The sequence below is a fragment of the Apteryx rowi genome, unplaced genomic scaffold, assembly GCF_003343035.1.
Source record: "Apteryx rowi isolate R43461 unplaced genomic scaffold, aptRow1 scaffold_101, whole genome shotgun sequence".
In the NCBI taxonomy this organism is placed as follows: domain Eukaryota; kingdom Metazoa; phylum Chordata; class Aves; order Apterygiformes; family Apterygidae; genus Apteryx; species Apteryx rowi.
In genome coordinates, this window is record NW_020447209.1 from 1,230,364 (window position 1) to 1,248,243 (window position 17,880).

The following is a 17,880-nucleotide window of genomic DNA, read 5'->3' on the forward strand; positions in this document are numbered from 1 at the left end:
AGAGGAGTTTCCTCTAGAGTGTTGGCCTTTCATTTTCAATCATGTGAACTGAAATTTTCAGTATGTTTGAGCTCTGATTTTTTTACAGTTTTTTTTTTTTTTTGTGTCCCTTATGTAAATGAGCAGCCTGCAACTGTGGTCTGTAAAACATTTCATTAAGCTCCAAGGATAGTGATTTCTTATCCAGAACAATTAAGTGCATTTATACTGCGGAGAAGTTACAGCTGGCCATTTAGTATTTCTGCGATGGGAACAGAAATATGAACAAGGAAATGTTGCCTGGTTCTGATCAGGATAGACTTTAGGTCAGAAAGAAAAACCTTCTAATGCTGCAAGTTTATCTGTTCAAACCTTGTTCAGCACAGGTGAACTGCTACCAGCTAAYGGCCAAAGTGAAATGTGCTGTTATTACTATTCCATTCTTAACAGGCATGTGCTTGTACCAAAACTGGCACCACGCTGCTGATGGCATTGCTTGTAYTTTCCCTTGCCACTCTTCTGCCTGTAGATTAACAGAACACGCAGCAGGTTGCGGTCACACCTTGCACCTCACCATGTGGTAAAGACAAAAGAGAAATCTCTGAGAAAACAGTGCGTGTGAAGCCTGTACGCTATGTCTGTGGATCTTCTCTTACAAAGGTCCATATTTTGTTTCTGGGAGAACTGGGAAAGTCCCCGGGAGAAATCCAGCATGTCTGACACATCATGATGGTGATGGGTTTGCTTGCTGGGCATATTCAGATCAACTACGCAGTACTTGTGCAGCGAGTTAGCACCAATACTTGGGTCCTTTTGTGCGTACACCGCAGAACTGATAAATTCATGCATGACACCCTTTTTGTGGGGTGGCCAGGCTGAATGGAGTTTTTATTCAAAAGAAGACTGTCCAGAAAACCTGAACACGTTGCCTCTTGGTCTCATACACAAGCTTGCTCCATGTTCTAAACTCCATTCAAAAAGGTGTAAGAATTAAATTGCTTGGCCTATTTTAGATGCTAACTAACACATACCAAAAAAAACCCAAACAAACAAAAAAACCCCCAGCAAAACAGCAACAGGGACAGATGTGGAAGTCACTGCCAGTCACTTCCCAGCTTCCCCAGATCTGGGAAGCTTTTGTATACTCTATATGACACTGAAGTATTATTAGCTATTTACTTTAAAGCTCACATCTTCATTAGATTTACCACTGGGAAAAATAATTAAAAAGGCAAAAAGAAAYGAAACCAAACCTTTTGCCCTGACGGTACCTTGGGCTGCTAGTCAAAACAAAGCAGAGAGGACAATGGTAAAAAGATGCTCGGCTGATTGCATTGTTTCTTTACCAAACTGTAATGAATCAAGCTGCAAACTGGAGATGAAATTTATTTCTGAACCATTTAATTTTCCTTGTATTTATTTAATCACCGAGAGTAATTTTATAAAGACTATTTAACAAAGAAATTCATTAAATACAACCACCAGCAACCTATCAATTAATGGCTCATTGTTGTTGTGCCTGAACGGGAACATCGTGCTTAGGCTGTGCATGTTTCTTGCCATTTACTATGCAAACTGTGTAGTTACCACCAATTACAGAAAAAAATATAACTTTCTATTTAATAAATCTTCACAGATTTGCTCTTTGATAGGAGTGAATCACTCCTGACCTTCTACTTTATTTTCCATTGTGTTTCAGGAAAAAATATGTGCTTGGGAGACCTGGGAATTACTGATGGATTCCCAGGGCACATTTAAAGAATGGAGGGAGGCGAGAGTGGCCAAAATGAAGTCTTTTAATTGAAAGACAGCAACCTTGTCTGAAATGCACAAAAGCAAAAAAATGAATAAATTGCTCTGGTCCTGCACAGATATTACCCTTCTCTCAAAGTGTCTTCAGGACACCATTAAAAAAGGCATTCCCTAGTCCGCTAAATCCAATCCTATTTCTTAGTGAACTTTGGCAAAACATTAAGTCCTGAATTCATGCAAGCTCACTGTTGGCTTTGCCTGCAGCATTTCATTAAGTAATATTGTCACCCTTGACTCCCTTTGGAGGACAATTCAAATCTTAAAGGCACTGACTCCCCTCCTGCAGGAGTTTCTCTCCTTCCACTGAAAATATATTGCAGCCAACATTTTCCAGATACAATTTTTTAAAAATAAAAGGGAAAAAAAACTTATTTCTTTTCAGTATCAATATTCTCRAAGAAAGTGGGTTAGGCTATCGCTCCCACCAAAGACAGGTTTTCAGCTAGCCAAAGCTGGTATAGCAAGTGAGGCAAGTCTGATAAAGCATCTTGCACATTTCTCACCCCTTCCGTATGCCATAGGATGGGATTCAGTAGCTTAAACATAGCAGTCTGGTGTTGTTTGAGATTCCCTGGTATATCCCTTGTTCTCCAGCTGCTGCTCCAGGAGATTCCCAGTCCTGCCTAACAGCTCCATGTGGTGTTTTGGATACCTCAGCCTGTCTAAAACAGCGTGTTAGTGTTCAGGCAATTGAATCCTTTCCTCCCTTTTTCCAGTCCAGTACTATAATGGCATCCTTACTGACAAGATAATTTATTAACTGAATGGTAAGAAGCACATGTTTACAGAGGGTGGGGAGAAGACACTCTAAGACCTGAGAATCTCAATATTTATTTATAAGCCCTGAACCCTGAGCAGCTACAGCCCCGCTGTCCACCTCAGAGCTGTTTCGGGGCTTGGAGCAAGCCCTGTGAATATATAAATATGCACTGATGTCTCTTTAATTGATTTCACACAGTTCATTTGTGTGATACGAAACTGGGTGTTGTTGCTGGCCTCTAGATCCACTGAGGGGAAACTTGAACTGCATTGAAAAAAACCTCCATTTTCTGATGAGGATTTTGTGCCACCATATTTTTCTGTGGAATCTGAGCAACTTCCAGCCGTATTTTGCCTGTCATGTGAGGTTCACTCTCACTTTCGTCCTTTTCTCATCACGGACTGCTTAAGCACAAGGTTTCTGATCAGGGTATTTGAGGTTTTTCATGTATATATTTCTATGCTGCTGTGTGCATAAAGGTATTGCTGAGCGTTCGCAATTATTATCTTCCTTTAAGAGTGGTGGATAAAACAGGAAATCCTGTCCTCGGAAGTTTAATAGCATCTGCAGTGTTGCGATTAGGGTAGAGTAAGATCACAAGCTTTGGGGCTTCAGATGGGGATCATATAGAAAAATTTGTTCCTCCCTCACTATATGCAATGGGTCATATTTGTCCCCCCAAAATAACATATYAATTACTTGATGACCAAACATGCGTCCCTAAAATCACTGAGATTAATTTATAATGTTTTGTGGCCTGTGATAGGTAGGAAACCCAGCCTCATAATAACAAATTTAACAATTCCTTCTGACGGGGACATGTCCAAAGCTATGAAGGTTTTCCATGGATTGGAAAGGATGAAAATCTTTTCTTGTGATCTTAGTTCGTGTCCGACTTTTGCCGCTCGTTCTTTTGTGCCRATTGGCTTCGCTCCTGTAGTAAGAGACTTCTTGGTGTTCGAATATCAGCACTGTCAAACACCTCATGCCAGAAAGTGCAAATTTCAAACCTTTCTGTGTGTTCCCAAGCAGATGATGTTGTAGAACATGATAAGGAAGATTTCAAATCCATATTTAATTTTATGTATGTGAGCTCTTGTAAATTGTTTGAACTTTATATTTCCATAGCGCTTTACCTTTTTAACATATATCAAAGATCTTCTAAAACAAAGTGTCTGTTTCTGAATGGGGATTCACAAATATGGATATGTCCAGCCATGGGGGGAAATAATTTTGCTTATATAAAATATATATATTTGAATACATATGTGTGTGTGTGTGTGCATGCATGTATGTATGTATGYATACATTTTTTTCCTCTACAATCCCTGGCTGATCTTAAGTGTGGAGGCAGAGTATACAACTGAAGAAGTCCTTCCTGCCTTGAAATCTGTTAAATTCAAATCCATATGAATCTTCTCACAGACATGATCACACCTCTGGAAAAGTTCTGAAACAGCAGTTTCTCAAAATTCATTAACACTGTAGAACAGTTTCTACAAAGTACTGGGGAAAAAAAAAAAAACACTGTAGGTTGAAAGCAATTTTATCCAATTGCAATTAACTGGGCAGAGCATATGCAGGGGGAAAAAAAAAAGAAAGAAAAAAGCACAGTACTCACATTACCCAATCTTAGACAGAAGGGAGGGATCTAGTTACCTGCATACAAGTATCTGGTGATATGTTAGATGCCCAGTGCATCCCATGAGCAGGACGGGGAAGACAGGGCACAGAGCTGGGAGCTGGTGGAGCAAATCCACAGCTGAGACCTGGGGTGATGGAAGGACGGAGACATCTGTCTAACCAGCAGAGACGGTGTGGGGTCTGCAGTAGGAAGGGGGCAGGAAGGGGACCTCTCTTAGGAGGACAGAGTGAGCAGGAGGAGATTTGTTTCACATTCTTCTACATTTTTTGCCCATGAATGCTGCGGTTTCTATTTTATAAAGATCAACTTTATGTTCTAATAAACCTTAGCTCTGGATTTGTGAAGTCCTTTTGGTGTTTTGGGGGTCTTCCCATTGAGGCAGAGGTGCCCACAGCCCCAGCTCCATGTGCCCGCTGACACTGGGACCCATCCGAGATGCATTGCAGACCCATGGAGAAAATTGTCCCCTATGAATACCCGTTTGCCACTCCGCTTGTCCCTGCCTCCTTCCTCTGCCTGTCAGCTCTTGATCTCAGACTGCCTCTCCTGCATCCCAGGGAATCAGGTCCGACTGGGAACAAAGACACTAGCAAAGCAAGGGCAGCAGCAAAGTTTCTATCATATTTATTCCACATCCCACCTCACAGCCTGACTTCTTCCCCCCCTCTGAGATGCAGTGAATGACTGCACAGAAAGCGAGGTTGTTTCAAGTGAGCTTCTGGGGAGCCGTCGATATTCCCGAGCCCACCTGGAGTGGCTGCCGTAGAGAATTACTAACCCGTCATTAGAGAACAAATAACACGAGAGTCAGCAGAAGGTCATACCAAGCCTCTTGCTTTTCGTAAACTATCTTTAAAGTGTCTGGTCAGCGTCATGGCTCACCCACTCACCTAAAAAGCCGTTTGCGTTTCTCCTGTAGATGTATCTGCTTACGATGCAGTGCAGTAAATCTGCCAGGCAGCTCTCTCCATCGCGCGGATGGAGCATTGCCCTGCATCCACGCGGCCTCCCCCGTCCACCACTCTGTCTAGGAAAAGCCTTCATTACTTCTACTCTAAAGTAGTTTACATTTAGAGAAGAACTACGTTATCTTTGCTATTTAAATTCTTTTTCTCCTCCTTTTTAGTACAAGCTGGTGGGCACTGGCCACTGAGCTAAGACAATTTCAGCGGGATCTTTAGCCAAAGAAAACACACATCTACAATAAAGAAATATTTTTCTTCCATTCTTGATCATTGCAATTTCCTTTGAGAACTTCTAATCTATTATTGTGTTTATGTTCCAGTGCTTTATAACTAATATCACAGTAGATGTTGCAAAGTGCTTTCACTGAAATTTATCTCTGCTGACAGATGAAACAGATACAAGGTGTTCCTCAAAATAAGTAAATAATTATAAGTTGATCTCTACCCTTTATTTATGGAGAGGGGGTAGACTTACTTTAGCTTTTTTTGGTAAAAACTTTACTTTCATTAGCAGTATTTCTATGAAACTAAAGCACTCCCTCAGGAAAGAGAGAAGAGAAACAGCAATTCCTGGCTGTCTAAACCTGGTCATTGATCAGGAATACCACATCAAGAAACTGATGCAGTTTAGAAACCTGACCTGTTTTAGGAACAAAAGGCTGGATCTCACTGCAACCGGACCAAGTTTAGCAGCTGAGCTGGAGAGTAAAATTTCACTGCTATTTGTAAAAAAATATCCTGCAGTGTGGTGCACAGTGTATCGTGCAGCCACTTGGTGTCGAGTGAACTGTGCTCTCTGGCGCTTGTGAAAATCTCCATCTTCGTCTTCCTGCAGATAATCAGATGGTTTTTCGAGGGTGGAGGGAGATTTGGAGGCAGGGAGAGATAATGCATGAGAGACTGAGACTGTTCACAAAACAGAGCGTAATTGAGCTGTAGTCAACAACTGGAAGAGGAAAACCTTTAAAAGTTCCAGTGATTGATGTTCATGACAGTGCTTTTAATTCTTTGCTTTGCAATTAGAGTTCTGTTTCAGAAACTAACAGTTTGAAAACAGTGGCAGTATTTGAAATGGATGAACAACATTAAAAGGAACAGTATAACTTGCAGCTAAGTGTGTTGTGTTGGCCTGAATGCTATTTCCAAGGCGAATTTACATTAATAGAAAAGAAAGTGTGTATTTTGGTTAGATCCCAAAACAATATATACATGCATATGTAATATATATACATATATAGTATATATTTAATCTTTTGAATCTGGCTATCAATACACATCATTTGCCAGGCAGTGAGTTAATGCAAATGCCATGAGTGCTTGCCACGGGGCAGGGATTTGGGAAGCCAGTTTGCTTGTGCCGGCTTTGGGAACGGATGCGTTACATTCAAAGCACTTCTAACCTCTGGATGCAGAGAAATCTACAGAGCCAACTTGTTGAATCAATCGCAACAATACTTCTATTTATCCCTTTGATGGGCAATTGTCATTGAAATAGATGATTTGACTAAATAGTTACGTACAGCTGGTAGCTAATGCATGGTTTTCTGTAGAAGATTGAACAAGGTTTAATGGAGCCTTGTTGCCTTTCACAGAGCCGTATTGTTCCCAACTCTATTGTCCTGTATTATTTACCACGATTATTTTAAACACTCTTGATACTTTTGTTAAATGAAAGAGACATCTGGTGAACCTGAAGACCTGGGGATTCCTCCTCTCCTGGTCTGCTGGATGTGAGGCTGCTGCTTTTCCCAGTTCAGGGTCCGGCCAGGAGCAAGGCTGAGCTTGTATTCCCGATACCCATGCACGGAGTATAAACACAGCTGGTCCTTCAGGTCAACACAGACAAGGAACCTTGCTGCAGCCATACCCAAATTTGGCATTTTTGATATGATTACCTAAGTAATCTCGGCCCTCTCTGYCATTATTGAAGTGTTACCTGGGCACTGCTGGCCTCTGCTCCCCAAAAGGCCTCCACCGCTCCCCCTCCAGGTATCTCCTGGGTTTGGTTGCCTCTTATGTAACTCCCCCTTAACCACCTATGAAATCTGGTTGTTCCTGACAGAACTATCTGTAGCTTTTCTCTGCTTCTTACGGTGTAGTTTTGTTCTGTTCAGTGATTTCTCATGTTATGTCCAGTATTTTCTCTTGTTCTGCTCAGACAGTTCGACTTTAGGGCAGAGCCTCGTCACCTGCCTGGTGTGCTTTAACAGCTTCTTGTGCTTAACTGCTTATCGCTCACCTTGAAGGCTTGATCCAAAGCCTATCAATTTTAATAGAGATCTTTTCATTGACTTTCGTGAGGTTTGTATCAAAGCCCTAACGCTACTGCCTAACTTTGAAAGATGAGAACCTTAGTAACTAAAAGAGCAGAGAGCTCAGTTTTTGCCACCATCTGGGGACAAATCATTTTCTCTCATCAGTAGAAGTAACCTTCCACCTAACGCAACCATAGTAACTGGGAATCAGATACCAAGTACATCTGCTTAATGTCTCAATTCTTGGGTTTGACCATCTGGCACTCAGGTAGAGGTGGATTAAAAGCATGATCTTTGCAATAGATTCAATTCCCCTTGAGTTAAAGCCCCCAGGCTACTATGGAATCATTATTTTTACAGTTCTTCTGTTTGCCTTTCAGGCCGGAAGAGCATGATCTAAAACGATGTAAGCTGTATATTGCTCTTATTCTTAATGACTAACCAAAATACAGCAGAAAATCCTTATTTCTGACCTGCCACATCTCTTAAAACCATGACAAGATTTCTACTGGTTTCAGTGGGAACAAGGTTGGGGACAAGATACCTGGAGAGCTACAGAAACCAGGAATAACAAAATTAACATTTTGCATTGACTGGACTGATTCCATTCTAGTTAACACTACTGTGTCTGTAGGTGTTCTAAGTAATTAACTCATTCATCCAGATTTAAGGATGCTACCTAATTAAGTACCTCAAGTGGCCCCAGAAAGTCTTTAGAAAAATAAGTCTGGCTTCAGAAGTCATATTTTACAAACTGCTATTCATTGAAAATCAGCTAGATTATTTTTCTTCATGGGTAAGGATAAAGTGTCCAGCATCAGGACTCAGCTGAGATCAGAGTCTATTTCTGGAGTTTACAAGAAAAATTGGAAAGGACAATGCACTGGGTGAACACTGACATATTGATTTTACTTCTTAACCTCTTGGCGTTGATGATATTGCACAGCCCTATGCTTTGTAAGTGCAGTCCCCTTTCCCCTCTTGCCCTCCAAAATTGGTAATATAGTCTTTAATATATTAACAAGGAAGAGAAGCAGTACATCATTAAAAGCAAAGTTATTCTTTCTCTTTCATGAAATGTTACGCTCTGGCATTTCTGACAATTCTTCCTTTAAACAAAGTTTGCAAATGCATTTCTCTGCTTGTGTATGTATCAAGTTCCACAGTTTCGTAATGATTGGATCTTTGCCATAAAAAATAAAAGCCCATAAAATAATTAAGAAGTACACAAACTAATAATAAACATTAGATTTTTAAATGGGCTTTAATTAAATTACCATAATCTGATTATACATGTTCAAACTAACTTTTCTGGAGTCAGCACTTCCCTTGTCGCAGCTGTCCATGGCAAGAAAAGGCACAATGTTTGGTGTATTGACAAGGACTAAGTACTGCAGAGGAAGAATTTTTCTTCCTGCAAAAAAATAGTCACAAAATGCCCAAGGAGAAAAAGCCTCTGGAGAGAAGTTGTTCCCAGACTGTTGGTGAAACATAACTTTAATCAAACAGAAAAAAGTGTGATAGGTTCTGGAGTCTTGCTATTCAGAACTGAAACATAGGTATCTTAATTGGGGGGGAGGGGGGCAGGTATGAGCTTCTCTAAGTAGTGTAAAGTCCAAGAAAATACAGACAGGAAGAGATCACATTTGAGAYTGAGAGCTGTACAGCTTGTCCAGACTGGGATCAATCAATCTCAGTTAGCTTGTGTTTCTGCGTCTAGACACAGCCTCTGTGGAAGGCAGCAGGGGGTGAAAGAAGTGCCCAGTTAGGTGACCTCCAGCACGGATGTCAGCTTTTGTAAGAATTATAGCAACAGTGACTAGTTCCCTCATAAAAGAGGTGGTCTGAGAAGGAAAATTAAAGAAGAAAGCACTGATAATAAATGTACAGCAAGTGGTGTGCAGAAAATGTGAATATTAATGAATTTTGCAACCAATATTCTGCAAATATTGGAGACTGACAATGGCTTACATTAGGCCAGATTTAGCCAGGAGAAGAAGAAGGGTTAAACCTCTGCTACTTTATGTCATATACAGCAGTACTGGCTTTAGCAATGACTTGTAGTGGCTGGTGTAGATCACGGGTAATCTGTACCTAGCTGAAGTCTACAGAGAATCTGGAGGATGAATTTAGAATGAAGAGCGGATAAGAAATAACTTCAGCCCAGTTTTTACTGACTCAAACACAGCCTGGCCAGATGTTGAGCAGCTTACCTGGCATGTTTGAACACCAGATCACTTGACTCGGGTGCTCCTAAACCTGGTCCTGCAGGGTTATGATGACACCATCCTGCGAAAACCCCCTGGTCCTTTCCTCCTTCTCACCCTGTATCTTGGGATTCCTCCTCTTTTGTTCCGCCACTGGTAAAATTTGGGTGCTCAGACTTGGCCTTGCCCTCACCCTTCTTGCTGCTCTCACCCACAGGAGAGTCATCCAGGCTCGTTAACGGTCTGCTTTTTCAGCCCACGGCTGGTTTCTCGAGTGGCAACGCCTTCATCTCCAAACACACAACCGGAATTCTTAAGTTATTTAGAGACGAGTTATACAACTCACTGCACTCTTAAACACCCAACAAAATCTATAAAATGAATGAGGCTTGCTGTGTACATGATGGGGCAATGAACTGTCAAGTTTTATCAGTGCTTCTTTACAGAGAATCGTGTAACTCGCAGCTTTACTATTCCCAAGTATGCCGTTGTCCCATATTCGTGCCACTGAAAACCTTATGCTGTACAACACCATGCTTTCATACGATTTCCCCATCAGCAGATGCAATTACTTACTTCTTCAGATTCTGTGAACCTGCACTGGCTCATTTAATTCAGTGAAGCATCTGAACTGCCTAAAATGTGCRCTTAAAACATGAGTATACATTTTTAAATGCAGAAAAAAAATAAGGAAACAACTGGGAACAGAATTCAGTCCCTTGAGGGGTCCCTTCTAGACCAGTGTTCCTAAGCAGAATTCATTACTTGCAAAATATTTTATGGCTCTACCCAGAAGAACTGTTCTGGCTCACAATTTAAGATTAATGATTATGAAAGTTGTTTTAACTTTTAATCGAGTATGTAAGCACTACGAAACTTGCACACCTTCTCATTCCAATAATGAAACTTAAGGAAAGATCTAAGCATACAAATGGAGATTAAGCAAAAAAAAAAAGTCACCCCTCTTACCTCCTCAATAAAATGATATTGAATTAAAATGGGAAAGACTGTCATTTAAACGTAACTCTCAAAGTAAACTAGCTTTTTTAAAAAAGATCTCTTCTTAATACTCCTAATAATCCTATTCATGTTCTCAGATGAAATAATAAAAGCTGCTAATTTTTTTCACAATGTTCATTCTGTAATCAAAATTCTGCACTGAAGAATTATCACAGAGATGCTGCCATGTTTGTGAAATGTAGGCCTCATTGTATTAGGATAAAGGAGGTTCCTATTCATGCCACAGATTGCTTGTCTTTTGAGATATATTTTGTAGTCCATTTAGTCCATTTCCATAGCATGAAAAGAACAGAGAATTGTAATTAAGTGCAGTAGCGTATACAACACTATAATCATAATTGCTCGAATTATATTCACAGTTTTCCTCACATGTTTTGCAGATGCTTTCTCTTTTATCCACATGCCATGTAGTTCATGTTCCCATTTTGTAGAAGTTGCCATCAATTTGTTGCCACATGTTTTACGTGTCACCGTGCTTTTTCCCCCCCCCCTCCTCCTTTGTGGAGGAGAACAAGGGTGTGATTCACCRAAAACGTCCTGCAGATCCCATTGTTTCTTCAGCTCGCCGAGCCCCTGGGGGTACCTTTCACTCAGCATCTGGTTTGTCCTTTGCTCAGCCGTGTACTGGATTATCCACTTGAAAAGAAACCACACGGACTGCGTGCTCAGCCCATCAGCCTGAAAGTTCAAAAAGTGTGAAGTATTTCTCCCCGGGAACAAACTGTGAAATGTGTTTGAAATCGGAGGGTTTTTTTATTAATTACGAGTGGCATTTGTAGGCCTCCTGCTGAAGGCTGCCGTAGTGCTCTAAGTGGCATCGTTTGTGCCAATTTATAATGTAAAATGCAAAGTCTCCATCCTGCTTTAGTATTAGTTACATAGCCCTAGGCAGGACTCTGTTATTCAGAATTTCTAATACCTCAGGATTGGGATTTTTCTCTTCCCTTGCTGAAACAAGTCTACAGCAAGTTATAAACGATGCCATAGGCTGGAATATGGACTTGGTGGCCATGAAGGGTTTCTCCATTTCCAGAGGAGGACAACCAGCAGACCTCAACACCTGCAAACTGATGGAGGGAAAATATGCTACAGGCAGAATGAATCAACAGGTTACAAAAATACCTCACTTAGGTTCTAGACCTGGGCTAAAAGACCAGTTTTCGCATGCCTCCAAAGAATGGGAGTTTTCCTGCTAGATGCTCTGTGTTCCTGTAATGCCAGTAGAGTGTTCCCAAGAAAAAAATGAAAATTAAACTCTACCTCATCACACCCTGCCTATCGCCGGGTTCCCAGCCCGCACTCTGAGCCCACGTCATCCCTTCTCACCGTTCAGAGGCTCTGACTTAATCCTAAGGCAGCAGCATAAGCTTCACTCCCCGCTCTAGGAAGAGAAATTATGAGCTCCTTGAGTCCACCTTCTCCCTGTTTTTTCATTTACCTTGATTTTGAGAGATCACAGGAAAGCTAGGCTTCCAGGCTACGGAGACCTTTCTGCCACATTTCTCCGTTCCTTCCTACCCAGCCAGCATTCAGTGTTCTGGATCTTATCTGCAGCTTCTATTTTCTTATTGGTTTTTGTATTTGCAGAATCTTTCTGCCAAGAAATGTGACACTGCTGGGATTTCCTCTCGCACCCAGAAAAGTCTTCAAATATCAGTGGTTTCTATTTTGAGAGTTTTTTTAACGCATAAGGTTTACTAGATTCAGAAACACAACATCATGGACAAAAAATGAACAAGTCTTCTGTTGACAGACTTCTTTCCCAGATTCTGTATGGCTGATGTAAGCCCTTTTCTTTTTTTTTTAATGTCTTCTTCCTGTCATCCTCAAAGTCCTCTACAAAAAAGAAATCAAAGGTTACATGTGCATCTTTTAACGGACACATACCGATTTTAGTTCCACTTTCCCAAGGTATCTTTTGTGCTAAGAGAGCTGGATCTTTAAAGCTTTGCATGTTTTCTTGCACTGTTTTTCATTTAAACTTTTGACTGGCAGGCCTTTCCTTTGGTACCTTTTATTCTCTTAAGAAATAATTTGTCAAAATCAAAGCAGAATTTGTTTTTTGTAGTGCTATTTTATCCTTCAGGAGTGCATTCATATTTCCCTGTTTGTATTCTTTATTTATCATAGTTAAAGACATAAAATAATAACTTTGAAATAGGATCCTTGAGAGACAGTGAGCTGAAAGAGCGATTTGGGATAGAGAGTGGGGGAAAAGCATCCAAGAGCAGAGATTTGATTTACTTAGTTACCGTTAGAGCTGAAACCCAGTGTTTTTATGCTTGGAGTCAGCAGAGTCACTCATAGATTAGTCGGTGTTCACCGGGGCTGCGTTCTTCAAATGCATGCCAGAAACGGAGTACGTGGTTGTGTTTGCTGATCGGGATTCACAAGTCCAAAGGGAGGCTGGAGGAGAAGGAGGCTGGTGGGATCTTGCGGTCTGAGACTCCTGGTCACTAGAGRTCTATGCAGCAGGGGTGACCTCGAGCCCCAGCGTTTCTTAAGGTCGGGTCACGTGAAATACGACGTGTGTTGAGATATGCGGGTTGGAATGATCAAAGGCAATTAGTGCACGAATCAGAAGAATGGGAYAGGATGCCTGGGGTGGGACAGTGATATTTCATGTTTTCATATCTTCAGCCTACGTCCTTCAGTCTTTAATCTTAACCCTCCCACCAGTCCTCTAAAGCAGATAAACATTACCACGCTCATTCTACAAATAATTAAGGCAGAAAATACAATCTGTCTCCTCATGAAGCCACAGARGAAATCAGCAGGAGAGCCACCGTTTCCATCTAGCAAGTCTTTGTTCCCAGTCTTGTACACAGGTCACCCCCCACCTCTCCTCACCCAGCTGAACGGTGCAACGCTTCCTCAYGGCCAGTCCCATCCCTGTGCTCCACTCTCCGCACTTTCTACACTGTAAGCTATGATAAAATATYGGTTAGAACAGCTTGGAAGTAGCCCCATTTAAAATGCATTTGTTTCTGTGTATGCTTTGGATATAGAGATCAAAGAGGAATTTATGTGTGGCAATTTTCTGCATTAAAATGATGCTCCTTTAGAGGTAAAAGGTTATTTTTTTYCCTGAAATTACCCTGGTGTTTTGTGCTACCACTGCAAACTTATGTCTAATTTGCTCTCTACAATCACCCACCWACTGGAAGTGTGTTTCAAATTATTTTTTTTTCCAAACTAAATCACATTTTTACTTTTTAATTCCTCAGAATTCCTGAATACTGTTACTTCTCACCATGATGTGCAATGCCTTCCGATTTAGTACCACCTGTAACTCCCATTAACATGCTGTTTCCAGTCTGTTCAGTGCCACAGTARTATTATAGCTGATCTCAATGGATCTCCAGCAGATACCTCCAGTTTAGTAAAGTCACCAACCCCAGTTCAGAATGCACACTTTTACAAACAAACTTGGAAAGAGGGAAAAGAAAGAAGAAAGAGGGAGAGAAGAAGAAGAAGAAAGGAAGAAGAAGAAGAAAGAAAGAAAGAAAGAAAGAAAGAAAGAAAAAGATTAAAAAATAAAAAAAGAAGAGGAGGAAGAAGAAGAAAGAAAAAGAAAAAGAAAGAAAAATAAGAAGAAAGAAGAAAATAGAAAGAAGAAAAACAAAAGAAAAAGAAAGAAGGAAGGAAGGGAGAGAGGGAGGTCATTTGGAAAACTGAGTATAATAGCACTACTGTTGCAGTGCTTTTAAGTACTCAGATCAAAARTGTATTTCCAGATTTAAAAAATATATATATAATACATGTGTGTATATACATATATATATATATATATACACACATATATTTTTTTTTATGTGAAGTGATAGAGTTTCTTTCCCTTGAAACAAGAGTTATGCACACAGAATGACCTGTCTGGCAGGAAGCCTATTTCCAAGGAAAATACATGGTTCTCTATAGTTTTTGCTGACCCCAGAATGTGAGGTTAGTGAATCATTAGACTATGTAAAAAAAGGTGTTTCTGTTTCATTTTGCACTTAGTCAAAACAAAGAGGAGAGGGGCTGTTTGGGGGGGGGGGTTTCCTGTGAAAGTCCACTAAGCTATTTTTTCTCCTGCAATGCATGATTGTAAACAATAGTATCATAGGATCCATTTCATTTATGAATGCTGAGAGGTTTCAGAGATACAAACATATACATTTTTTGTATTGCTTCATTGAAGTGACCTGTAATTTGACATCACATCAAGCAAAAAAAAAAAATCCACTTTTACTGACAGTGTGCAGAGATGCAGTCTAATGGAAAGAGATTTGACCCGGATTTCAGAAGATCTGTGTTCATTTCCCCTCTCAGCTGCAGACTCGGTGTGATTCCATCTAACAAATATACCAAAAGTTAGCACAAAGGCAGCAAGAAATATACAGAGAGTTCATAGAATCAAACCAGATTTTGCAAGTGATATAGAGACTGTTCCCCATAGACCGGCATAATGTATATTTAATTAAAAATAGCCTGACTTTCCAAGGGTGCTGAAGACTTGCTGCTAACCCTAGGCTCCAATGAAAAGCTTTTCATTCCACTCTCAAACTCTGTCTGGGATTGGGAAAAAAAAATCATCTTGTGCTACTTGAAGCTGGGTTTCACACAAGTGTCAGGAATATCACTTTTTCCTGAAATTTCTTCAAACTTGAGAGATTTGGATGTGTCCATAGGAGAGACTCAGTGCTTGGAAGCTTCTCTGAATGTTGTTGCTTGTTTGGCTAAATGGTGAGCAAGAGAGATCTTCACTAGATGCTCATTAATTCCTACACCAAAATTTGGCCAAACAAAAGTGAAAAACCTCCCTTGCTCTACTGATGTCCAAGCTGAAAGAAAAAATAAGTCATTTGATTTAAATACAGATTAAAAAGAAGCAGATTCAGGAACCTGTGGGATGAAACAACACTGTGGGACCACGGGTTGGTGAGGAAATTGAGGTCAGATAATAGGCAAAAGGGAACAAGATGGACTGGAAGAGCAAAACTGGTTGGGTAGGAATAGGGCTGATAAGAAGTTGTGTGTGAAAGCAACAGTGGAGTTATTGAGGAAAAAAAAGAAAAAAGAAAAAGAGGAGCCAAAAGGAGATGTTGAATTTGAGTAAGAAAGGAGGGAAGTCAAAGGCTGAGAATAGGGGACAGAAAAGACTCCCATTAGTGTCCCTGTGAAGGGGGGATCAGCCRGTGCTTGGTGGCATCAGCCAGTGCTGAGCTGCTACAAACATCTGCTCCACCAGCATATTGCTCCTCCTTTTTCACATCCTGGAGACACTCCACCAGCGGGAGCCTTGTGCAAGCCGCATTTGCAACACGGAGCCTCACGGGGCTTGTGAAACGTGTGCTAACCCCCAGTTCAGAGGAACTGCTCTGCTATTGCCGTCACTCCCTTGTTTTGGTGGCAGTAATCTGTGAAATGTAACTAAAGTTTCCAATTCTACTGAGGAATCATGTAGGTTTTAGTATTATGCCAAGGAAGACGATTTTTTTTTTTTTGACTAACATCCTTCTTCAAAAGCTAGTAAACTACATGCARAAGCACTACCTAAAAACATAGTTATAATAAGATTATGAAAATCAGCCATGCAATAGTTAAATACACAGGAAACATTGTATTCCCCTCTCTGCTTTCCATCCTGCACTGGAATGCAGCTGGAGTTCATTAATATTTGTGAAGCACTTAGAATGACAGAAAATCCCATATGAAAATGAACGGCAAAGTCTGGCTAGATAGTGTGTAGTGAAGAAAGAAAAAAAAACAAAAAACAAAAGGCCACACACTGCATAAGGAAGAGAAAGTCGCATACTGTGCTGTATTTCTGGGCACCAAGTGAGCCCAGGTCGTTCAGAAAAATAATATATGGTCACATAATTAAAGACTTGGATCGTATATTTCTATAAGGGGGCACGCACAACTCATATTCTCAGGAGAGCTTGACTTTCCATTTGTTAATCCTGTTCTTTCAATGTAGCTTTGGATGCAGCGGGCAAATAGTTATCTACATGTGTGTTTGCATGAGTATATATATTAGAAGTAGTTACTAGGTTAAGCACTAGTAGTAGACCATGCTTAAGACTTTGCACCTTGTTCCAGGGTTATATAGGATCTATGATTCATGCCAACAAGTGCAATGGGTTCCTGCGGCAGCCCTTTACATCAGCTTTGGTATGGGGAGCCAGATGCCTCAACCCAAGCTAAGCTTGCCATGCGCCAATAAAGCACCTCCACAGCCCCTTAAATATTAGAAATTGCACAAGACAAGGTTTGGGAATCCTTTCCCTCCGGTATCTCTGTGAGAGGACATCATGACCCATCAAGGAACAGGAAAAGAAAAGTGCTTTTCCTATTTGAGGCTCCACTTAGTTTTCATAATGAGAAGGAACAAGTTTTGTGGGTGTAGAGGCATCAACAGTAAAGATATTAGTTCTGTTTGTACAAWATAGTCTTCTAAGGAGACAGTATGAGGGTGTTCATCCACCAAGGAAGGACTATCACAAAACACAACACCATCTACATTTGTGGCATTGCCTTCTCTACTGTAGATTTATACCAATGCATATTAAAAAAAAAAAAAACACAAAAAACACAAAAAACCTACATATGGAATACAAAACCCTCTATCAACAGAATGCTTCAATTCTAATGTTTCTTCCCATGAGGTCAGAATAAGAAAACAGAACATCCATGACAGATGTTTCTTAAAATGCTTAATTTTACAGTAGGAAGGCACTCAGACTCTAGAGGGTAAGACCCTCTACAGAATAGATCTGCCACCTGAACAAATTAAATAGAGGGTTGGTCTTTTTTCAAAAGGTATTTCTGATTAATGTTGACAGATCGCTCTGGCGCTGATCATCAATTAGTTAATGTTTGTACAGTGCTTTGGAGGTGTAAAACTCTATAAGTACTGAGCATTGCTATTATTACRAGTACACTTCAAGATCCTTAGGTAACTGTTGGGAGTACAGTAGACACGATCTTAATCTATTAATAGCCCTTTATAAGTGCAGTTATTCACAGACTGCCAAAACATCGCTATTGTAGTGTGTATATATATATATATATATATTTTTTTTTCCCAGATAGCATGGATGTCATGAATGTTAATAGCAAGGAAGCAAAATTGCTCCTGTCATCTTCTCCCCAGTTTTGTACATACAGTATATGAAAGAGTCTGTCTCCTTAAAATGACAGGAGAGAGTCAGCCCCCTAAGACTCCAATCATCTGCATAAGGTCTTTAATTTG